This window comes from Eumetopias jubatus, unplaced genomic scaffold (genome assembly GCF_037043125.1).
Source record: "Eumetopias jubatus isolate StellerSeaLion01/CBP00866 unplaced genomic scaffold, mEumJub1_p1.0 scaffold_5, whole genome shotgun sequence".
Classification (NCBI taxonomy): Eukaryota; Metazoa; Chordata; class Mammalia; order Carnivora; family Otariidae; genus Eumetopias; species Eumetopias jubatus.
Window position 1 is genome coordinate 49,227,692 of NW_028274811.1, and position 25,708 is coordinate 49,253,399.

The window sequence follows — 25,708 nt, forward strand, 5'->3', positions numbered from 1 at the left end:
GAGGATCTGGACAATATCACTATCAGGAAAGCATATCAGAAGCCCCAGAATGTGACATTGTCCCAAGAAAAACAGCAACCCAGAGGCCAACTAGAATACTGGAGATGCTGGAGTAGAAAAGCAGGTCAGATAGGAAAGTGGTGGTGAGCAGAGAAAGTCTGGACAACATGTTGGAACCCAAGGAGGATGGCATAAGCACTGGAACTGCAGACCCCTCAAGGGCGGAGATTATCTGTAAAAGAAAATACCTGCAGCTCCTGGGGAAGGAAAGAGCCTTAGGGAGCCATCAAGGAAGCGGCACAGTCATCCTTTAGGTCGTTGATGCCAGAACAAAGCTAGAATTACTGTGGCTTGGAAGGTGAACCTAAAGGCCCCCAAAAGCATTTCTTTTTCTTCATGACTCAGAGGGAGTCAGGAATGAATTCCCTAGACATGAAATTTAAGAGGTTTCTGGCCTGTATCTGGACTATTTAGGAGTTGTCAGCCTTGCAATCTGATGGGCACTGCAAGAAGCTCTGTGAGTCTAAGGGGCAGAGAGATGGAACAGAAAGCTATTTTTCTCTCCAGCTCTGCGTCCAGATGGTAACAGGAGGCTTGTTCTTTAAATAGCAGGACTTTTAACACCAGAGGGCTCCAATAGGTCGATTGTAATCCGCCAGCTGACAGAGGGCACTCAATGGACCCGTCTTCAGGTTAGAGCACTCAGTTACACCCACCGTTCTGGCTCTTAAGGAACTTTCCAGTAATTCTGGCATGCATAAAAATCTGCAAGTCTTTTGAACTCATAATCTCACTTCTGGAAATTGAACAGAACTAAACCATCCACAAGCAAAATACATGTGCATGAAGATGTTCACAGCAGCATTATTTATAAGTAGACTAACTCAGTGCTTCTCAAAATCTGATGTGCATCACTTGGAGACCTTCTTAAAAGGCGGATTCAGTAGGTCTGGGGTGGAGCTTGCAACTCTGCATTGCTAACAAACTCACAGGTGGTACCCATGCTATCAGCCCACAGGCCACCCTGAGTAGCAAGGGCTTACTCTTTATGCAGCTAAAAAATGACCTGGCAAGACATAACTAAATAAATGGTAAGTACATCTCCTTGGAATACCAAGATCTGTGTTAAAATAATTTTGAAAACTAGCAACATGCAAAAGTTGAAATAAAATTCACTTAAAAACACTTAAATATCTTGGCATTTACTTAAAAACAACACACCCAAAAGTAACATTAAGAGGGTACAAAATCACATACACATAAGGATTGCTACTGTAAAAAAGAAATATGGGAAACATTGGAAGAGAACCCAAAACTACTGAGCGGTTGTTTAGGATTGTGCAATTACGCTTTTCCCCCTAGTTTTCAAACTTTTTGTTATGTTGCTACATTAGTTTCATAATCTAAAAATGCTGGTAAATAGTGGAATATTAAACAGAGTGATCATACATCCCGCTTTGCTGGAATAGTCCCAGGGGCCTGTTAGCCCTATACAATTATTAATGGTGGTCCCTTCACTCTTGCAAGTGCCTTAGGTAGTTGATAAACTCTACCTTCATATTAGATACAGGACACGCTTCGAGGCTGTTGGTGTGCTTTCTTTGTCACTCCAAAGCATTTGAAAAGCTGAACTGAAATGCCTAGAGGGAGGAGGTAGTGGAGGTGGGGAGGTCTCTGCTGTGCACATTTTTTTTAAATACATTTATTTTTTTAGAGCAGTTTTAGCTTCACAGCAAAACTGAGCATAAGGTACAGAGATTTCCCACATACATCCTGTCCACCCCCCACCCACCCTCATCCATTATCGACATCTCCCACTAGGGTCGCACGTTTGTTACAACTGATGAATGTCCACTGACACATCATAATCACCCAAAGACCACAGTTTACATCACATTTCACTCTTGGTATTGTAAATTCTATGCAGGTGGACAAATGCATAGCCACATGTATCCACCATGATAGCTTCATGCGGAGTCACTGCCCTGAGAATCCTCTTGCACATTTTTAAAGGTATATTTTGATGATGATAAAAGACCTCAACAGTATACATATAGAAAATACTTTGACACAGTCACGAAAGCTAGGAATTCTGCAACAAGGGGACACAGGAAGTCAGATAAACCTTTGCTGAGCGTAAAACTCTCACTCGTTAGCTACCCCTGTTCCACCTTTTCTCCCTCCTGCACACCACGAGTCACTTCATAAGATGATGTCCTATGTGGCCAGGCCAATGCATGTTTCTCCAGCTGCTGCTGATTCTCCAAGGACGTAGAGTTCATATTTTAAAATGTTGATGATTTAGTTTGATTCCTGTTTGCTGCTTTTGCTAACTTGCTAAAAACGTGAAATTTTTAGAGCCAGACTTTTCCGGTGCTGCCTTAAACCATATTATCTATTACTTCTTTTACTTCATACCTATAATAAACCTGAATCAAACCAATGCTACCACTAACTGCTTACATTTTAAAAATCATGTTATTTAAGCGAAAAACTTTAAAAAACAATTGAATTAACTAAATACAAACCAAATTTGCCTACAGCAGCCTCTAAGGCACTATTCCTATTTCACTGACTTGGAATTTTAGTAATAATATATTGTTTTTAAAAAATGTGAGCCATGGACTGCAACTTAGAAAATAGCTTATACAATGCAGCTTCTGCCATAATTAGTTTATTCAAATTAAATTAAACTTGCAGTGTTATTTCTTTTGTCTTCTATGAAATTCATCAATTTTCTTTGTTCTTACAAAAATTATATATATTTCTCACACACACACACACCCTGGTGTGAAACACTTAAATCCTAGGCCTGAAGCATTTGTTACGCTGAGTCTTTGTCTGCTAGTGATTAGGTATGTGGGAGTCCGAGAATGATGGTCTTTGTTCCTTTGTTCCCTCTGTGTATATTCTATTTCACCTGAACGGAGCTAAACTTATACCCCAAGGACAAATGACACTAGGTGAATGACAATAGGTGATTCTAATTTGAGAACAGCTATTCAGAGTGAGTGTAAATTCCGATTGGTGGTGCTTTTAGAAACAAACAAAAAAGGAGCCTTTTGGAGTAGTGTACTTCACCTCTTAAGTCATTTTAAATAATGGTGAAAGAGAGAGAGAGGTGCAATAGTTTGCCATTCCAAAGAAATAGATAAAGAGAAAAAAAGAGAAAGACAATAGATAGAGTTGAAAAGCAATGCCTTCTTCAAGTATACATGAAAAAAGAAACAAAATAAGAGTGAAATGGAGTGTGAACAAACTCAAGAAAAAGCTAAAAAAAAAATGCTTAGGGCACATGTTACCTAAAGAAAGGAAATCCTAGCTGGTGAGATTTAACTTGAAACAAGAAGATAAAAATCCTTTATACAATCAGCAAACAAAAGCAAGGAAATATAAATTCTCAAATCCCATGGAGAGCCTGGAGGGGAAGTCAGCGAGACAATGCAGAGCGTGCAAGTTGAGGGGATAAATCATTTCTTTACCTCATTCTACACAAAAAGAAGATAACAGACCAGGGTGAGACGTATTTTCCAGCAGAAGGGTAGGGATTGTTGAAATGCTTTTCCCTTACCACAAAAAGCTAACGGAACACCCAATTCGAATGAACAGGATTCTCACAGCAAGACAAAATCCATTTCTACAGTGAACATGGGTGAGGTATTTGAGGATGGAAGGAAAAGAGTCTGTCCCCTTTGGCACCACATGAAATGTTTGTTGCCTTACCAGTAAGGTCTTGAATCAGTTGGAGGAGACTCTCTTGAGGAAAGACTCTGGGGTTTTCTGGGGGTGCAGTAAGAGTAATTAGAAAGTTGGGTCATTAGAACATTGAGACCAGGAGTTTCTTATCCACCATAAACTCAATTTTGAGAGCAAAGTTAAGATTGTTTAAAATAAAGAACCAGGGGTGCCTGGCTGCCTCAGTCAGAGGAGCATGTGACTCTTGATCTTGGGGTTGTGATTTCAAGCCCCAGGTAGATGTAGAGATTACTTAAATAAGTTAATGTAATTAAAAATAAAATAAAGAAAATTCACTTAAAAACACTTAAATATCTTGGCATTTACTTAAAAACAACACACACACACACACACACACACACACACACACACACACACACACACACACACACCCTGGATTCCAAGAAGCAGAAGTCCACCAGTCTTGCAAACTTAAGAAAAAAAGGTCTGGCATGTTATTGAAGCCAAACAAATTTTATCTTGGCCAAAAAGCATTTAAAGTTCATTTCTCATAATAAAACCCAAGACTGAGGAGGAGTTCAGCACATGTTCAGAAGGTTTATTTTTTTTAATGGTTGGACAAATAGGTAACCCAAGCATATAGCATCAATAAACCTTACACTAATTTCTCCAACATCACAGGTACGGGGCCCATCAAAAGCAAATATATGAGTGACATGAGTAACTGACCGGATAGGAGCACTCTCACAGATGGATTTTAGAACCATCAGTAATTCTTGTCTCTAACATACTGTCCTCATTGTCGACCTGCAAAATGGACTCTGTCGTAATACTGGTTTTTCCTTATCCTGGGTTTTTTTTTTTTTTTTTAAAGATTTTCTTTCTTTATGATTTATTTGAGAGAGAGAGCAGGGGGAGGAGCAGAGGGAGAGGGACAAGCAGACTCCGTGTGAGCACAGAGCCCGGCACGGGGCTCTATTCCAGGACCCTAAGATCACAACCTCAGCTGAAATCAAGAGTTGGATGATTAACCAACTGAGCCGCCCAGATGCTCCCCTTATCCTGGCTTTTTAATTAAAACTTCTGTTCAAATCTATTTGTAAATGCTGCAAAAAAAAAAAAAAAAAAAAAAAAAAAAAGGTCTAGGCTTCTTTGAGAAGTGGTTTTGAAAACAATGAGGAGCTTGGCAATTCAATACAAGTTAATTTGTACACAAACTTGAGCTTCAGTAATACATAGAGAAGAGAGAGTTCAAAAAAAAAAAAAGTATCTTCCTGAAAAATCTTTTCTAGTTAGAAAGAAACCATCATGGCGTTTTCACGAACTACGGAGAATCTCATTGACATTTTGATCTTCCTTTTTTTCCCTGTTGGTTTCTGATTTAGATACATCCAACTTGAGAAGATGCAGGAATTGTAGGCATAGACAAATACAATTTACATTTTCTCTCCCAGTCAGGGAGCAGTCTAGATCCGTTTGGAGAATAGAAGGAAGATCATCTCATTGACTGGGGGACAAATTGATAGTTAAAGCCTTTTGATGTGTTTGAGCAGAAAGCTTAAAGATTACTGACAGAGACTTTCCTACTCTTTGAAGCACTGTATAGTAGTAGCCTTTTTTTCCTAAATCAAAATAAGAAAAAAAAAGGTTGATAAAATAGTGGTTAAAAACAACTGAAATTTAGGAAAGTATGTAATTACACCTAGGTGGTTATATTTCTTTCAGAATTCTAGATTGTGTGAACATACATCTTACAAAAATGTCCTTTCTTTATTCTTTTTTTAATAGTAATATTATTGCCTGAAAAATGGCCCTTAATTTTTCTACATGATCAACAAAAACCAAAGTTAACTATTTATATTCATAATTATTTTATGAAGGCTTTTTGCCCAACAAACGTGGTTCTGGCGGGTAAGCTGTAAATTTCTGTAAACAGCATGTTTTGCCTTGTGTGTTTAGCTTTAACCTCCAACATGTTAGCCCATCTCATTAATCACAAAACTTTTTAAAACAAGAAAAAAGTCCTTGTGCTTTTATGGCAAAAGAATAAAAAGTAAGAAAAGAGACGTTTAAAGCCTAATTTCCTTGTTTTCTCTAGACTACAATTATTTTGTTAGGGAAAGCTTCTGTTACACCAGGAAATCCTGTTAGAACTGAAACTTGTTGCATTATCTGAGATGAATGCACTTTTAGTTTGTAGTGCATCTCTTTATTCAAAGCTATTTGGAATGAAAAACCTAGGCTAGAAAATAACCCTTATGGTTTGTTTGTATGTTTAAAAGAACTAATTTGCTGGTACTGATTTCTTCTTAGATAAATCCACATTGACTTTTCAAATGCTGATTTTTCAGATGAACCTAAGGGTCATTGGTCTGTAAGTAACAAGAAGGAATAGGCTGCCTCCAGGGGCTGTGCCTTCCATTCATTACCCACCCGAACATTCCAGTGAATCAGGGAAGGGCCTGTCCTCTGGCCCCCAGACTGCTATACATACACCACATTGAATTTTGACCAATTACCTCTTTTTTCCTCTTCATCTTTGCTTGTTCTTCTTTTGTTCTCTTCTCATTTTTCAAAATAATAAGCTTTAGCATATACTTTAATAAGTAGGTATAAATAAAATTACCTTTCAGTTTTAAAATTGCTTCCCAAAGGTACAGAAAACCTTAATTGTGAAATGTCAAAAGGTCACTGGGACGATGCTTCAGCAGTTGAAAGAAAGAAAGAAAGAAAGAAAGAAAGAAAGAAAGAAAGAAAGAAAGAAAGAAAGAAAGATGTATATTTATTATATATATATATAAGTTTACTATATATATATATAATAAAGTTAGACTCTATTAATGAGGAATTTGCAATAATCCAACCTGGTTGACACCAGAGTTTATTTTTTTACTATTTAGAAATGATTTTACAGGGGATAATACTCTGAAAGATTATAGCATTAAGTTTAAATTACTTAAGACAATAAAGTGTTTGGACATATTTTTTAAAGTCAAATGAATACTGTTGTCTACTCAACAGAATACATCCAGCATTTTCTTAGCAGCTAATGTGAGTCACTTTTTGATTGGGAAAGCAAGAGACCACATAATTTTTTAAAAAATACTTTAAATGAGACTTCTAAAAATTAATTCAGAATGTCTTCTCCTTTTGGGTTGTTCCAGCTTAGTGAGTTTTTACTGTTATTAGCTGTTTTATAGGCAAGAGGGCGTCTAAAGCCAATATATTGTACAGCACCACTGCACCTTAATAGATATTATTTTTGAAAAGAACTTAACTTGAAAATACAATGTTCAGAACCAGAAAATTCACTGAAACCTCTGGGAGAACAAAAACATCTGTTTTAAAGGCAATGAATCTCTTACACTAACTCAGAAGGAAATGTCTTAGATGCTCAATTCATGTCCTACTCACTTTTACTTTGCATATATTTCTAACAAGCTTGCATATCAATTCCTCTCACCCTTGAGAACTGAATTAACAAATGAGAAACAAGACAGTAGAAGCAGATTCACTGACAGCAGCAAAAAAGGATTAACTGATAGTCTTTAGATTAAGGGAGGAAGAGGAAAAAAAACTACAAAAGAACTATTGTCTCCAAAAATGTTGAGGGCGCCTGGGTGGCTCAGCTGGTTAAGCGACTGCCTTCAGCTCAGGTCATGATCCTGGAGTCCCGGGATCGAGTCCCGCATCAGGCTCCCCGCTCAGCGGGGAGTCTGCTTCTCCCTCTGACCCTCCTCCCTCTCGTGCTCTCCATCTCTCATTCTCTCTCTCTCAAATAAATAAATAAAATCTTTAAAAAAAAATATTGAGTCTGGGGCACCTGGCTCGCTCAGTTGGTAGAGTGTGCAGCTCTTGATCTTGGGGTTGTGAGTTTGAACCCCACATTGGGTGTAGAGATTACTTAAAAATAAAATCTTTTAAAAAACATATTGAGTCTGACAACACCTAATGTAGGGGCAAACAGTTTGCTATTTTCATACCTGAAAATATGAATAAATTTCAGCACAGTGTTAGGAATGACAATCCTTAACAATGGCCCTGAGGCATTAAGATCTTATTTAAGAAGGCAAAACTAGGGTACCGTATGTCAGAATTATTCTACCCCAAATTGTTAAAACAATTTTTTAAATTGAAAGGAAAGAATCACTTACAGGAAGAAACATCCTGTTTCTTGAGGATGCCAGAAAAATGAGGCAGCTCTGAGACTACCCGAATTGGAAGAGCCTAGAAAGCAGCTAAGGAATCGCCTCTGAGCGGGAGAGTAAGAGCTGCTGCTTTTCCATTTTCTGCAGGGAGGAGAGAAGCAGAGATAGCTCACCAGTGCAGCCAGTTAGAACTTCGGCTCTCTCTTTCACAGTGCAATGGAAAAGACACGGAGAGTGAAGTTAAATCTGTTTGACTCCAGCTTCTGTCACCCACTAGGTGGATAGTTTTGGACAAACTACTTCTTCAAGACTCAACCTTCCATCTGTAAATAGGGATAATAACACCTACTTCAGTGAGCTCTTTTAAGTGCACAGAGCCAATTCCTACCAGGAGCTTAGTCATGTCCATTACTTGCCTGTCCTCGGGCTCTTAGTGACCAGCTTCTGGGCAGTTACACAAAGAGTAGAAGTGGAGATGGATGGAGGAAAGGGGTGACTTTTGCCAAATGGTGTTAAAGAGCTGAGCAGTACACCTCCCTACCACCACTGTGGCCTTCCAGAATGTTCTTCCTCGTGTGTGATAGGAGCTGCTTTTCTCTCTGAGTTTCAAACGAGTAAAACTGGTGAAGGGTGGGAAAGCTATGAGATATTTGGCAGTGCAGTATGTACCTTACTCTATGTCCAACATATCTTGGGAATGACCATGAATCCTTAAATACCAAGGAATGATTCTAATAACATAGATCCATTCGTTCATCGGTTCACCAGCCATTCAACCAACATTTATTACGTGCCTGTCATATTCCCAGCAAGGCATCAAGTACTAGATATTCAAAGACCTGGATCTTGCCCTCAGGCATGGTACAGCATCACGGGTAAGCCCGTTAACAAGTGTCCTAAAGCCTTGACCCTCAGAGTACGGCCCATGGACCGGCAGCATCGGTATCACTGGGAGCTTGCTAGAAATTCAGCATCTCAGGCCCCAACCCAGGCCTAAGGAATCAGAATCTGCCTTTTAACAAGATTACCGGGTGATTCACATGTGCATTATAATTTGAATACACAGCTTTATTCTGTATGGCCATAGCTGCTGGCATAATGGTATATATCTAGAATAAGCTGGGGCACACAAAAGTCCATTTTGACTTTATGTGAATCAAGAAAGGCTCTCCAGTAAAAAATGATGTGTATTTGTTTGCTAGGGCCGCCTTAACAAAGGACCACACACTGTGTGGCTTCACCAACAGAAATTTATTCTCTCAGAGTTGCAGAGGCTAAAAGTCCAAGATCAAGGGTTCATTCCAAGGGCTGTTAAAGGGAATTGGTTTCAGCCTCTCTCTTTGCTTCTGATAGCCTGTCATTCCTTGGCTTCTAGACGGCATTCTCCCAGTGTCTTCACATTGTCTTCCCTCTATGCAAGCCTGTGTCCAAATTTACCCTTTTTAGAAGGGGCCAGTCATTTTGGATTGGGCCTACCTTACTGATTCTAATTTAACTTTATTGGCTATAGAAAACACTATTTTCAAATGAGGTCACATTCATGGGTACTGGGGGCTAGGACTTCAGCATCTTTTGGGGGGATGCAATTCAATCCTTAATATGAACCCGAACCTTCAAGTTCAAAGATGATTAGGTATTAGTGAAGCACACTGGGGAAAGGGCAGGGAGGGCATTTCAGATGGTGGGTGCCACCCGCATGATTAAAGGCATAGGTGTGTCAAACAATCTGCCAAGGAATGACATGCCTGTAACCATGGTTAAAAGACAGGTGCAAATGGGAGATGAGGTAAGGAAGTAGGCAGATCACTAGAAAAGTAGGCAGATCTCCAGAGGCCGTGAGAGAGTTGAACTTTTATTCTGTAGGCAATGGGAACACATGGCCAGGTTTTCACTCCCCAGAAGCAGGGTGCAGAGTAGGCTGAGGTGGACCTGGATTTGAGTCACCAGTGATGAGGTCACTATTCTGGTCTTAGTGAGAGATGATGAAGGCCTGGACCAGGGCAACATCAAAGAGGATAAGGGAGCGATGAGAATCACAGGGAAATGGTGATGGATGCCAATCTGGAAGCTTCTTGGAATCCCAGGTTTTTAAGTCAGTCTGTTTATGTGAGGGATGCCTAGCCTTGGGATTCATGGTCCTTCAAGAAGAGAATGTTTGGCCCAAAGAGAAAGCAAGATGAAAGATGAAGGATGTTTCCCCTCCCCAGCCCCACTCTTGATGATCAACCCAGGGGCACGTCAGCAGACTTCACTGGCAGCACTCAGTCAGAGCTGCAGCAGGAGAAACACTCGTGACTCTCCTGGGATTGGGATCAAGGAACAAAGAGGAAGAACTCGGATTGAAAGGCAGTCTCTATCTAACCAGAAACTTCAGGAATGAAGTTAGAATCTTATCTTCCCCAAATGCCGGAGGTGGGCCAGCTCTTCAGGAAGGGTATTGGAAGAAAAACACCCAAGTATCGAATGGCTCAAAAGATCTGATAAATGCGTATGCTCGCTGAGAAGCTGGAGAAGGGGAGAAAGCGGGCTGCTCTGGCAAGCCTGTCCTGGGCTGGGAAGTTAGAGGGGACTGTTCTAATCCATGGTCAATCTAACTTTTCTCCACCCAATTACCTCCTGAGCACCAGGCATGGCAGCCTTGGGCTGCGGTAAGGCCGACCTGAAGGTGGTGTAGGAATCTCAAAGCCGCACCTGGTTCTCAGGGTCTCTCAGGGCAGCCAGAGTCCTCCCCTGGGCTGACTGACAACACAGATGGACTGTGAAGGGGAGCGAAGTGATGTGGCAGCTAGAAATGCAAAACTTCTCATTATCATGCCTTCGCGGCCTAGGCATTTTTTCCATAGAAGGCCAGATAGTAAATATTTCAGGTTTCATGGACCACATACAGTCTCTGTCCCCTGTTCTCTGCTTTTAGTTTGTTGTTGTTGTTTTTTAACAATGTTTAAAAAATGAAAGTCATTTTTAGTTTGTGGGCTGTACAAAATCAGGCTGGAGGCTGGAGGTTGCCGACCTCTGGCTTATAGCAGGCCCATGATATCGCAGAAAACCACAAACAAGCAATCTGTTTTGCTTAATCATTTGAAGACATTTGGGTTTTTATTCACACCTCTATCCACCATGGAGTCTGATTAATTGGACTCTTGCAGTTAGCTGACTTATCTGAGTGCTCTCCAAGAATTTAGCAGCACGGCTCGTGCAGCCTGCCTTCTGATGAACATAACCCTGAGATCCCAAGTCCATGGTGATTGATGTGCAGGAAGCAAATGGCCTCTTGTCTTCCACTGGCTGCAATAAAGCCATGGCACTATTAAGAAAACAGCATCCCTACTGAGAAACAGAAGGAAAAGGCCTGGCTCTGAAATGGTGCGACTTTGCCTTCTGTAAACAGTCAAGGGTTATACTTCCAACTAGCTCCAACCCTCCCAGCCTTCTGCCCAGCAACTCTTGGGGGAGCAGCTCTTGGCCAGCTCACACACATCAGGTATTACATTAGTAACCCACATCATAGAATCAATACAACAGGCCTGGTGTTCACTTTCTGACTCATGGACAGGGTTTCTATGGAACCTGCAGCATGTATTCCCAACAACGCCCAGTCTGTTCAAGGTACAGACTCTTTTAGGAGTGTCTGGTCTAAAGCAGAATAGGAAAAAGGAATAATCTGAAAAGGAAGAATAAAAAAAAAAAAAAGGCTCTCAATTCCAAACCCAAATCTCTATTTTAAGGCTGTAAGATACAGATATAACTATGTACTTACACTGTTACCATGGAATGAATTAGGCTCATTAGACTCTAGCATATATGCAAAGACAAAAACATGTGATGTATAGCTATGGCTCTGGATGCCAGTAGTATTTTATTCCAGAAGCACAGACAAAGAAGTTGATTACAGTGTACATAACGATAGCTGGATATTTGCCTGGTGACTTATGGAGTAAATAAATACACATTGTGTACCATTGGGGATAAAGAGGAAAAACTCCTCTGTTACCCTCTCCTTTCCTTCTCACCCCCCAACTCTGCTCAGCACCCAGCCTGCTGTCGGTTTACAGTGGGCATCCTGCCAATAATCAAAAGGAAAAAGGTATGTCTATCATTAGAGCCTGTGTGCATTTTTGGTCACGTGAGCCCAGACAAAGCCATTCTTGTCCTAGTAGGTCAGTGTGCTCCTGAGCTGTATCCATGGGCATTTCCCTGTGTGCCTCAGAATCCCCTCAAAATGAGCTTGCAATTGTGTTGCCCAGAAAAGTATCGCATGAAAAAAGACCAACTTCTCAGATACTGCGTGGCTGGCTTACTTTATATCCGGAATATTCTGTTAACATAGGGCATTTGTTGAACTTAATATAACTTGGAATATGCTCACTAAAATTTCTAAAATACCATGTAAACCTCTTGTTTTAGATTTAAATATATCCATGAACTACTATTGATCTGCACTAGTTGAAAATTGTCTACAGAAAGTTAAAACTGACCAATATGGTCGGAATATACAACAGTACCAACGATGACAAGCAAATTGCTCTTTAAATTATGTTCATTTAATAACTGAAAAAATGGTACTGCACATAAGGGATTTTACAAGTCAGAGCATTTTAACTGCTGTTTCCCAATGTACCCTTCTATCTGTTCCATTTCCTTCTGAATGCCATAACCCAATGCCCCGCAAGTGTTACAAAAGGACAGATTTTGAGCTATAATAGTGAGCTCTGCCATGCACAGCTGCCTTCTTAGGATAGTACTACCCACTGCCAAAATAAATGAGCAGCATCTTTTTGTGGGACTTACTGTCAGAAATGTTCTAGTCTCACATCTGCAAGTTTGATTGGTAACAGAAGCAACACAAGGAAAAATATGTAATGCCTGCATTCTGCTTAATGGTGCTGCCTTTGCATTTGTTATCTAAGACCCAGCCTTCAGAGAGACCTTTGAATATGCCAAATGAATTTAGGGATGCCAGAGTTAATTAACACTAGCTTCATTTGATGGACAAGCTTTGTAAACAATGAGGATTCTAACTTCTCTAGACTTGAATTTGGGAGCCTGACAAGTTCTTACCCTAGAGTTAGGAATTTGTATAAAGTATAAATAGATGAGTTCAGGTCACTTTTACTTGCCAAAAGATGGAATACAGATTGGTAAGGATGCTGGCACACCCACAGGCTACTAGATGTAGAAGGATTTTCATTTTTAATGGCTAACAGTAATGCCTCATTTAAATTCAGAGAGATGCCCGGGCTTTTCCTCCACAGAGAGGCAGTAATCTATTTTAGATCTTGGGCAGATGCTTCAGAAGTCCTAGGCTGTAACTTCCTTTTGCTAAATTTTCTTCTGCACACTTCTTCAAGAATAACTACCACTTTACTGTTCTCAAAGTGACCATGTAGTCAGTTGGATGCAACAGAAGAAAGTCTAATTTTTTCCATGTTATACACAGCGCCCTGAAGATACTTTAGTGGCTCAGCCTCTTGCCCAAGACAAATTTTCTCCACATTCCCCTTCAAGCCACTTACTTCATGGTTCCATACAAATCATTCCTCCACACAAAATACATCCATGTTGCCACAAAAATACCCATCTCCTGTTTCACACCTGGCATTTGAGGCTCAACGCTCAGAGGTCGTAAAAACCAGGCAGGTTATAATCTCTGAAATGAGAGTGGGCACCAGGGGATTTGGATGTTTCCAGAGGCTGAATGTCCAGGTTGCTGCTCTCCCCCTGGCCGCTTGCCTTTGGCACTTAGCTGCCCATTTGCTTCCCTCAGAGTCTGGGCAAGAGAAGTAAATGAAGTTTCAAGTCACATCTGCCAATGCTGTTCCTCCTTAGATACCGCCTGGTGAAAAACTTGGCCAGGAAGAAGATTAAAATGTCTAAATCATTTAAAAATATACATTATCTATGGATTGCAGGCATTCATATATTAGGGACTAAAACAAATTTTATACCTTCTGTAAATGAGCGGCTTATTCCAACAATTTGGGAGGAATGTAGACAAGTCAGTATCCAAAGAAAATGAATCAAGAACCAGAATATGGAGAAAGCTGAAAAGAGTGTTGCTGAATCTGGAAAAGGAAAGGTTCAATGCTGATTTCCCATCTGTAATGTGAAGGACTCCTATTGGATGACAGCTACAGTTTCTTATAGCTGTAACTTTCTACATGGCTAAGTATAAGATTGATCATTATTTGTCCCTGCATAGAGTGGTAATTATGAGGAAAGAGCTGGGCACTCAGGGCTGGGGTTTTGCTTTTCTTTCAGGATGCTGCTCTAAGGTTGCCAAAGATATTCTAATAGTCACTATGAATCCACCAACCTCTACCAAATACCATAGCACTTACTATGTGCCAAGCACTATTCTGGGAACCCAGGATACAAAGATGAATAAGACCCAGACTCTGACACCTGGGAGCCCAGAATCTAGTGAGAGAGACAAATGTAAAAACCATCCCAGTATAATATATAGTAAGTACTTCGCTAGAGCTGATGCACGAAGTGTTATGAGTGGCATCGAAGAACAAATGACTCTAAGAGGAATCTAAAAAAGTTTCTCCTGACATTTTTGTCAGGTCTTGGAAGGATAAGGTGAGGGTATTCCAGGCAGAGGAAAGGAAGGAAGGGCATTCCTAAAAAAGTGATGAGTGAGGAACGGGAGGAAAAGGAGCAGCCTGTGGGGTCAACATGGTGTGAGAAGAAGGGAAGGACAGCAAAGTGACTGGAGATGAGACTGGAAATATTACTTTACAGGGCGCCTGCGGGGCTCTGTCAGTTGAGCATCCGACTCTTGATTTCGGCTCAGGTCATGGTCTCAAGGTCATAAAATCGAGGTCTGCATTGAGTTCTGCACTGGGCATGGAGCCTGCTTAAGATTCTCTCCCTCTCAGACGAACCAGGAGAGATGATGGACTCTGAAAAACAAACTGAGGTTTCTAGCGGGGAGGAGGGTAGGGGGATGGGTTAGCCTGGTGATGGGTATTAAAGAGGGCACGTTCTGCATGGAGCACTGGGTGTTATGAACAAACAATTAATCATGGAACACTACACCAAAACAAATTATGTAATATATGGTGATTAACATAACAATAAAAAATTTTTAAAAAAAGATTCTCTCTCTCTCCCTCTGCCCTTCTCCTCTCAACCCTGCCACACTCGCTTGCACTCTCTCTCTTTCTCAAAAAAAAAAAACAGTTTAAAGTACCTTATATAGCTAATTAGTTTGGATGTCATCTTTAAGGCAATGGTTCTTGACCATTAGGAAGTAGTTATTGCAAGGAGTCCAAGAATCCACCATGAATGGCCTTCAGATGGAATATATCTTATGTTTCTGAATGTATATTATTGGTCAATGTATGTCAATGCTATATTTATTAATAACAAAATAAACTTAAACTTGTTGCTGAATTTGAAGTAGCTTTTGGTTTATGTAATTTCTCAATTAACAGGCACTAAAAGTCTAGCTAACATGTGGGCATCCACCAGGTGTTTCGACATGAAAAAGGCTCCATGCAAGAAGGACAAGAACTGTTTTAGGTAAGAGAAAACACATTTTCAGTCAGGACTGTGGAATGACTTGAAGCACTCATGTTGGAATGAATGTAGTTTAGAATGATCACTCTAAAAGATATTCAAGGATGGATTCAAGTGGAGTGAAAGGAAAAGAAAGAATACCAATGAGAAAGCTGATCCAAAAAAAAAAAAAACCCACATAAAAACAGCCAATCAGTTGAACAGTGATTAGGACCTCCGACAGAACAAACTCATGAGATACGTAGAAAGTAGAAATAAAAAGATTTGTTGACAGACCGGATATGGAGGAGAGAAAAGGAGGGAGTAAGGACCACTCCCAGGTTTCAAGTTTGGACACTGAGATGGGAATGGATATATAGGAAATAGGATTGTTGGAAAAGCTAATACGTTTGATTGGGGATATATTCACTTAGAGGTGCCTGAGGGACAGAAAAATGGTGTCCTCAGTAGGAGATGGGCAATGTGACTCAGAACCCCAGGGAAGAGGCAGAGGCCACAGATAAGGGTTTGAGAATCGCTAGAATAATGGGGGGGGGGGGACGGTAAACTGAAACCCCAAGAGTGAGTGACATTACTCAGAGTTGTTGATTGCAAAAAAGGAGCTCAGAAAAGAATGCTAGGAAATATTAAACTTCAGGGTTGGGCAGCAGAAAAGGACTGGCAAAGGTGATGGAAGACTCAAGAAGATCTGAAAGAACAATGAGATAGCAGATTCAAGAAGAAGTGGCAAAGGGCTAACTATTACAGAGGCAAATAAGAAGGGAACAGAAGGGGCTACCTGATAGCCATTGGCAACCTGTGGTAAGAACAGTTTAGCAGAGGAACCCAGGGCACATGAGATTGAGTAAGGAAGATTGATTGAGATTGAGTTAGGAAGGGAGGAGATGGAGGCCAAGAGTGAAAGGGAAGGAAAGAGAGACAAAGGGCAGTAGATGGAGAAACAGACAAACAAGGAAAATTATCCAGTCTCTGAGGAGACTTGAGTTTATAGGTTTTGGCCAAAGAGAAGTAGCCTAGGAAAGGGATCCTGAAGCTACTGAAAGGGAGGAGTCAACTGACAGAGCAAGTCCCAGGGGCAACAGACGGGTCAGATCACCAAGACCCCTCCTCCCAGACTACCTAGACACGTTACTAGTCCTTCCCCCTAGGCTGACTGAAAGTGTTCACATCCTACACCATTGTCCATGCTGCTCAAATAGCTAGAAATGACTTCCCTGCTTTCTCTATCTAAACACTTAGACTCACCCCTCTGATCCACAGTAGATCTACTCTCCTCTGAGAATCCTTCCCTGATTTCCTCTGCAACTCCCAAACCCTACCCAAGCTGAGATGCACCTTGTGTGGATCTTCATCATCGCCCTTATTTGTATTGTAATTCCTGTTGACCATTCCGTTCTCCCCCAACAGAATATGAGCTCTTGAAGGCAGAGACCTTGTCATAATAAACTTTGTATCTTAAGTACCTAGCACATTGCCTGATTCATAGGGGTGGGGAACTACTATTAAATATTCGCTTTGGAGGGTGCTTCAGTTCTGGCAGAAATGGTCTTAGATATGTAAGATGAGGAAGCTAAAATTTAGAGGCTGTAAGCAACTTGCTCAAAGCCATACTATTAAAAGTCATAAGAAAGTCAAAGCAAATACTTATGTTAGTGTTGCCACGTATGCTTTGGCTCCCAGTGAAGAAAGATAGAACATTGAATCGATACAGCCCTTAAAGTTTTATGCCCTTCAGCCTCAACCAGTCCCACAAAATCAACCCTTTCATGTTTTTCAGAGTATCTCCTTAATACAATCCCCACACATTCGCCAGCACTTTTTTTCTTCTCTTTGAGAAGCTGATCTCCTATCACTCCATTATTCTCAGCACATCATTACTGATCCTAGCTCAAATGTGACCTCTCCCACAAGCCTGTGTGCTCAATTCTGCCATTAAATCTCAAAGGTGCAACTAATGCGGAAACTAGGTCACATGCTTACAGCTCATCTGCTGAGGAGATTGAGAGAAACAGGATTGTTTGGTTAGCTTTCTAGACCCTACAATATAGGACTAGCTGGAACAGAGATTGAATGGATGTTGAATAAGCTAATCTTCAGTTTCTTCCACGGATTTACAGCTTTTCCCTCCAAGTCGGCATATCCCAAATGAAAATAACATTTTCCTATACCTGAGATTTCCGACCCTCCCATCTCTTTGCAGAGGCAATGCCATTTTTTTATCCACCAAAACACACACAAAGAATTTAAAGTTCTTCTCTCTCTCTCTTCACTGGCTATGTCCAACTTTTTACAAAGACCCAAAGTTTCCTTTCACGAGAATTGTTTTGTGGATAGACTCGTCCTGCCCCATTCCTGGTGTCCTTATCCCATCAAGAGTGTCAGTGCCTCAGGCCTGCCTGTTGCAACTACCTCCCAGCCTGTCTACAGGCCTCCAAGCTCAAACTCTTCCAAAACATGGTTCTGGCAGGTCAGGCATCCTCCTAAAACATGGCTCTCATGATCTCCACTCCTGGTCAAAATTATGCACCCAGAGTAAAACATGTGGTGTTTGGTTAATAATTTCTAATATAACCTTTCCCATGAGCTAACACATCCATGGGCAGAGAAAAACTAAAACCCAAGATAGCCAGGCAATATATTTCTCAAATCTGGGAGGAAAGTCTACTAAATACAAAATCTTTGAAACTGAATTGAGAAATTCCATAAAAGATGGCATATTTTTTTTCACCTAAAATTGAAAAACTGAAGCCTGAGACAAGGCGAACCCATTGTTACTCCTTTCCCACTTCCTGCTCCCTGTCACATCCAGGTTTGTACTTTAGAAAAACATAACGTACATGACTCACATCAGGTCTCCATTTGACAGTGCTGTTCTAGAATAATGGTCAAGAACACAAAGAGAAAATTCACGAAAGAAGAAATACAAATGGACAATGAGCGGCAAAACTGTTCCACCTCACTTACAATCTAAGAAATACAAAGCAAAACAAGATACGATTTTTTTCTATGAAATTATCAGTTAAAAAGGAAAACTCATTGCGGGCAAGGGCTTCCTAAAATGGGCACTCTCATACACACTGGTGGGAACAGAAATTGATTCAACCTTTCTGGAAAGCCGTTTGGCAAATGAATCAAGAGCCTGGAAAAAACTTACACCTTTTGACCTAGTGTCTCCATTTCTATGAATTCGGCCCAAAGAAATAATTTTTAAAATGCAAATAAGGATATTCATCCCAGTGCTATTTTTAATAGTGAAAGATTGGGAACAATCTAAATAGCCAATTATAGAGAACATGTTGAATATGTTATGGTACTCCTACTTTATTAATATTCTTTCACTTTAAATACTTTAAAAAAAATACTATCTAGCAGTGAGGAAAATGTTCTCAAAAAGCATGAAAAAACCAGAACTTACTTCAACAGTATAATCATAAAGTATATTGTAAGTAGATATATATGTCATACATTTTTGAACACTATTTCATAAAGTTAAGATCATAATTTCGTATTTTATAACACATTTCATAAGGTTAGGATCAAAGTTAAATAATAGAAAAGAGATTATATGTGGCTATGTACAAGTGGTGGAATTATTTTATTTCATCTCTCTACTTTCCCAGGTTTTTTTCCTAAACTATTTGTGAGTGTATACTGCTTTCAAAATCAGAAAAGAACCATCACTTTCGTTGAAGTGGCGTCAACTGCCACCCTCTCTTTTAGTTGTTGAGGTCCTCTATAAACCGGATCCCCTTTCCCATCGTTCCCATTAGTCACGTCCTGGTTCCCTCGCTGGGATGTCTGTCCTCACCCCCCACTTTTCCCTAATGCCGTCTGACTTCCCACCAAGCACCAGGCTGCTCTGAACGTGCACAAACACTCTCATTTATCCCATCTAATAATCTTGAAAGGTAGGAATTAACAAACACACTTTAAAGAGAGAGGGGGAGAGGAAATGCTGTCTTCCCCCAACTAAACTACAATTTTCATCCACTCTCCTTGCCTTCCGTACACCTGTTTTTATCTCAGCGTTGCCATTAATCTCCCCAGTGACCTGGGGCAAGTTAAATGTTAATAAGGCTCAGCTTTCTCATGAGAAAATGGGAACAGCAACAGCAGGGCGACCACAGAGCTGTAGCGAAGATTATAGAAACAGTCCCCTCAGTCTGTTTAGCACAGTGCCTGGCACCTTATTATTATCCCCTATCAGCCCTTCTCGCCTTCCAACTCTTTCTGGCTCCTGAGACCCATGTCTTTCCTGCCTTCTCTATATTCCTTATCTCATAATGGCACTTGACTGCTTTGTGTTCCCTTTGAATCTGCAACAATACTACAAGCTCCCAACAGGTAGAGACAGAGTCTTCTCCTTCCTCTCCTCCTCCCACCACATCCAGCACTGTGGAATGCTTTTGCAGTCTAGACCCAATAAACATCTAATTGTTTAAAAATACTGAATAGTCAGTAGCATTGTTTCTCATGTCAACCCCTGGGCAAACCTGTCTATAAAATTTTAATGCAGCGTGAGCAGCCAGACTTGTGGATTTGATGGGGGTCTCCCAGATATGTTCTCACACCTAGCCAAAAGCTGAGAAGAGGCCCATCTGCTTCACTCACACAAACCTAACCCACCTGCCTGTTGCCATGGGATAGAGACATACAGTTCATTAATAAGCAGGGCTCCTCCTAGGGGCGCCTGGGTGGCTCAGTCATTAAGCATCTGCCTTTGGCTCAGGTCATGATCCCAGGGTCCTGGGATCGAGCCCCGCATCGGGCTCCCTGCTCAGTGGGAAGCCTGCTTCTCCCTCTCCCACTCCCCCTGCTTGTGTTCCCTCTCTCACTGTGTCTCTCTCTGTCAAATAAATAAAATCTTAAAAATAAAAAAAAATAAGCAAGGCTCCTAAGCAACACCCATTTTCTAGTTCATTGCTTTCCTCTCCTTCCCATCCTGCCCCCAAACGTCATATGCAGAATTTTAGTGAGATACAGCATCTCGACAAAGAAACTCATATAAGAGATTTCTTCAAAAAAGCCAGACCTGTCTCTCTGTCAGTGCACACTCATCCCATCTCCTACGACGCCTTGCCACAGGACTCATTACCAGGCAGACCCAATCCAAGATCAGAGAATGAATCTGAAATGCTCTAAGGTTTTTAACGCCCCAAGGAAAAAAATCGCTTTCTTTGGCACACATTGTTAGTAAGGAGGGATTGATAGGAAATATTTAATGAAATGAAAATAAGTTAGTTTAGGGATAATAAGAAAAAGTTAATCACCCAGAATATTTCACTGTCAAATAGATTCAACAAATACTTTCTGAGCATTAGCTTTGTACCAGGCATACTGCTAGACACTGGGCATAAAGTGGCTTTACTGTTGTTAAATTCCAGTGTGCCCATTCTCTCTCTTTGCCATCCCCTAGCCCACATCACTCCCCACAGTGACTCAGCACTCCACATTCATCCCCAAGCCTGACTCCCTTGACAGCTTGGTGAAAAGTGATGTGGACACAGTAGGAAATCAACAAATATTTGGTGAAGGAATGAACTGGAAAGGAATCCAAGTTTTCGGTTTCCCCAACCTTAAGCACACGACCCACAGAGTGAGAAACATTCACTGGCCCCAGGAAGGCAGGATCATCCAAAAGCTGCTCACAACATCGCCTGGAAGTGGGGAGGAAGGAATTCCGGACTGCATGAGTCGCACACACATGCACCAGGGGGCAGAGTGAGCAGCATTTTTGGAGTAGACCCAGGGCCGGTGCCTTTCCAAGAGAGTCCTCCTGGAGCCGTTTGAGACCTCCCAGTAGAACAACAACATGTTTTCTGTGCTTCTCAGCACATTCAGATTCCTAGTCAAAGGGCTGTCTTTGTCGAGATGCTGTATCTCACTGGAATCCAGCCTGTGATGTTGGAGTCGGAATGGGAAGGAGAGGAAAGCAACTGGAAAGTATTCCTCAGGTACTCCTCCCCTTTGGTTGGGGAGGCCGAAGGAACAATGGCCGCTGGGAAACTGGGACAGAATTCCACCATCTGAGGGGCCCTCCACTCATCTCGATGGCCAGCCCCATAACCGAGACACATTCTTGGTTTCACGTACCAAGAAGAATGTGTAACATTTGGAGGACAGTAAACCCCAGACCCACACTGTTCCATTAGACTCTTCCTTACTATAGACAGTAGGCACCACTCAAGCACTGTAAGCCTCACATTATCAGAAAATAATTCAGAAATGCAAACTGAAGGAATTCTCCTACAAATGGTATTTATTACTTAAAAAGGGAGAACTGTTTTCCCTTTTATGGTATCTAAGATATCCATTTTTAAAAAATGTTTTTCCAGCACATTGCAAATTACTTCAGAGTTGGGAAATGCTCCTTGCTAGGAAAAGGCTGCATGCTCTGAGGATTGGTGTTCAGTCCTGATCAAAATATTGTTTATTCGGGCAACTACATTCTTCTGTCGGTAAGGCCTGGGGAGTTTACTATTAATCCCAAATGTAAACCCCAGTTAGAGTTGCTGCTTACAAAAGGCGATTACTATTTAACTCTTACATTCACAGCACATCTCGTAAATGCCTTCAATAAATGAGAAGACAGCACTTAGTCCCAGGGTTATCTCAAGCTGGAAATTCCAATTGCTATCTTAGGTGACCTAAATTAACAGCCTCCTTGATCTCCGCCCCCATCACAGCTTTCTCCACCAACTGTCCCAGAAAACACCTCACAGTTTGGCCTAAAGCTGAACTTGTACCAAATTTAGAGGGGACAAAGGGAAGGCTGGAAATTGGGCCTGATGCCTGGTAGAGTGTGCAGGAGCCCTTTTCCTACTTCAAAGAGTTGCTGTGTGGACAGGCTTTGAATCAGAAGAATCATAAATACACACTGACTCAGTTACCAGATTTAGCAAAACAAACAATATTGAATGGGACATACTTAGAGTAAAAATTATTCCTTGTTTATCTGATACTCAGATTGAACGAGGAGTCCTGCTTTTTTTTATCTGACAGCTAGACTGTATGGATACCCTAGACTTGGAAGGAACAGTGACCGTACAAGATGGAGGCCCTCAAAATCCCACAGAGAGACGTTCTCGAGGTTTCTTTTCTAGGGCATTCTCAAGCACTCAGAGCAAAAACGGAGAGTCTGAGCTACCTGGAGGGCAAGGGCTAGTCCCCCCACAAGCCTGGCCCACCTCTGAGGCGAGATCCGTGTAGAAAGACACCAGGAGAACGTGGAAGCAACCAGATTCTTGCCCGCTTCCTTCCTCTTCCTCCAGGTTCCCTTCTCTCGCTTTCTTCCTCCTCCTCTCTTTCTCATGACTCTCCTCTCCTCTCCTCTCCCCTCTCTCCACCCCCTCCCCCAACCCCAAGTAACAAAAACTTCTGTTCCCGGTAGTTTTCCCGTGCCCACGTGGGGAGTGACTGAGGCCGCTCGGCCCAGGGCGGAGCGGCGGGCAAGGCTTCCTTGGGGTCTGCAAGCCCCAGGCGGAGCGGATGCCGGGGGGGGCCGCCGCCCCCCCCACCCCCCGCCCCTGCTCGCCGGCCGCCGCCCTGCGGCCTGGTGGGGGCCGGGAGCGCGGCGGGGCCGGGCGGCCGGAGGGAGGTGCCCACTGGGCGCGCCCCCGCCACGCTCCTGTCGACGAGGACGCGGCCCCGGAGAGCGGCTGCTCTTTATTCCACTGCTGGGCTAAAGGGCTTCGAATAAAAACGTCAACTTTCCGGTAGCGGCGGCGCAGGAGCCCCGGCCGCGGAAAGTTCCGGGACTGCCGGGACGGCCCCGAGGAACCGGCACACACGCAGCAGTCGTGCCCTTTCTGGCCTTGGGTGTCTGTCCTTCGACTTCCCTCGTCTGCGGCCCCGGGGCAGTTTCTCCCGCCCACCGCGCAGGCCTACCTGCCACCCCACCGAGCGGCTCTTCCTCTTGCAACGGGAACATCCATCTCGGGTTTTATTTCCTCCCGAGACACCAGAGGAAGCCTCAGGTGGGTTTCCATGTCAACCTTCACTGAAGTCCAAACATTTGGCTTTCTCAAAGGCAGTTTAACCTCTGCCACCACATCCTTAGAGTGGCAGAGGATTTTTTTTTTTCAAAGCTTAAAACAAAGCAAAACAAAACTAGAGCTTTCAAAAGACTCGGGCTTCTGGGGGTTTCTATTCACAGAGTGATAACACATCTTGAAACAGGATATTTATAATTTGTTTGGTTTCACGTTTATCCTCCCAAAGCTGAACAGTAATGGCTGAGAGCTATGAAAACACTTAGGTAAGGAGAGGGGCCAGAGCAGAGATAAAAAGGATAATTGGAAACAGGGAAGCAGCCTCCAAGTTGCACCTTCTTGAATGCTCACAGCGTTGCAGGCCAGAGAGCTCATGGCTGGCAGCAGCATCCTCTAATTCTGGGCACTCCACAGCCTGCCCCTTTCCAAGATTTACTTATGCAAGCTTAGCTGCAATTTTCCACAGATCCTCGGGCCTGGTCCTGGGCCACCTTCTCCAGTGAGAGACCTCCTGGGATGGGAGCTTGGGGGAGAGCATGTGGTGAAGACAGGTTCCAAGCTTTGGAAAAGGCCACCTGGAAATGGAAGGATAACCTGTTGGATAAGGGATTTACCAAGGCCAGGTTGCACTGTGGGAAGGGGGAGAGCAGGAGGGGTGCAGTCCCACGTGTCCAGCCATCAGATGACGGTAATATATGGGTCTAGTGAGACCACACGTGGAATAGCCTGTTCCTCATGGCCTCACAAGGAAGATGCACATACTGAGTTGGCTGCCATTCAAAGAAGAGCAATTAGGATGATTAAGAGGCCGGAGGGAGTGACTTAGGGGGAGAGATTAAAAGAATTAGACATGTATACCTTGGCTAAGCTCAAAGCAGAGGGAATGTGGAAACTCTATAAGCATCCTCAGAACATAAACACGAGGAGAACGTGGAATTGTTTCACATGGTCCCTGAGAGATGTAACTAGAACTAATAGGATGGAAGAAAAGAAAACTTAACTACCTATTGGAGAAGGCTTCTGAACAGTCCCAGAGCAGCTGTGACACTCAAGGAGCGTCAGAGTCACACCTAATGTTCTCTAAAACAAAAGAGACAGATACAACATGATGGGAGAGAATTTGGTTGATACAACAAGAGCTGGTCCAACAGGGATACCTTAAAAGGAAAAAACAAAAACAAAACACCACAGGACAAAACAACAACAACAACAACAACAGGGCAATTTCTTTAAGGGAGTATCCAGAACCTTTGAAGGCTCTCTACTAACTAAAGTTTATTATCAGATGTTTTAGCTTGGCATTCAAAGCCCTCTCCATCTGGCCTAAGTTCACTTTCCTGAAATTATCTCTTATCAAACCTCAACATAAGCAGGTCTCCTGAATGTTCCTGGTATAGTTCCTCCTTTGTTCATGAAATCTTCCAACCTGGAATTGCTCCCCCTATTCCCACTGTCCAACTACTCAAGTCTTAGCCATTTGGGTGTATTTGCTTAAATCCTGCTTCCTCTGGCTACCCCAATCCATAATGCTTCCTCTCTCCCTCCCTCCTAGAACTCATTTTGGCACCTATCATACACTACTTGCTTTGTGAGCTGATATGTTCTTATCTTGTTAGAGAGGTTATGAGTTTCTTAGAGTCTTCACTTTGCCACCAGCTTTGTGATCCTTCCTTGCAGCTCTTCCAACTAGTGTGAACCCAAATTCACATAATAGGATTCTCTCCTGGTTTCTTCCTCCTTACTGTTCCTTCTTAGTCATTTCGGTCCTTCCTTCAGATGGCGGTGCTCTCCGGAGTTTGTCCTCAACCCCTCTTCTCACTTTACATTCTCTCTGGAAGATGGCCTCCAGTCCTGGGGCTTGAAGGATGCTCTCGATGCTGATGACTCCCAAATCTCCATCCAGCTCAGCTGTTTCTTCCAGGAAATCAGGCCTATTATCAGGCATCTCAAAATGAATGTCCCATGGCTCTTTAACACTCCCCAGATACAAATGTGAACTCATTGTCTTCTCCTTCAAAACTGCTTCTATTCTTCTCTTTCCTGTCTCATTTCCTCCCAGGATGTTGGAAATCTAAGTGTCACACTTGACTCAGAAAATAATCAATCGATGCATAATCAATCGATCGCCGAGTTCCGTTAACTCTGCAGTGCCTCCGTCAGCTCAGGACTGCCTGCATCTTCTCTCTGATTACCTGGTAATAGACTTTACTTCCTTGGCCACTGGCATGATCATGTTCCTTAAACAATCAAAGTACCTCTCTCCTTGGATACAGAGAGGAATCCAGGTATAAGCACATGATCTGAGCCTGGCCAATGGCAGCTTTTCCTGGGATACTACATTCTGAATCT

General features: G+C 42.3%; 1 long non-coding RNA gene across 1 annotated transcript in view; it reads right to left on the minus strand.

Annotated features, from left to right (window-relative positions):
• LOC114224678 (uncharacterized) overlaps positions 1-23,339 on the minus strand; it is a 47,652-nt gene extending 24,313 nt beyond the window's left edge. Inside the window, exon 1 of the long non-coding RNA XR_003612433.2 lies at positions 23,256-23,339. This is a non-coding gene — a long non-coding RNA (uncharacterized LOC114224678). The remainder of the gene's footprint in view (positions 1-23,255) is intronic.
• Between the last annotated feature and the right edge of the window lie 2,369 nt (positions 23,340-25,708).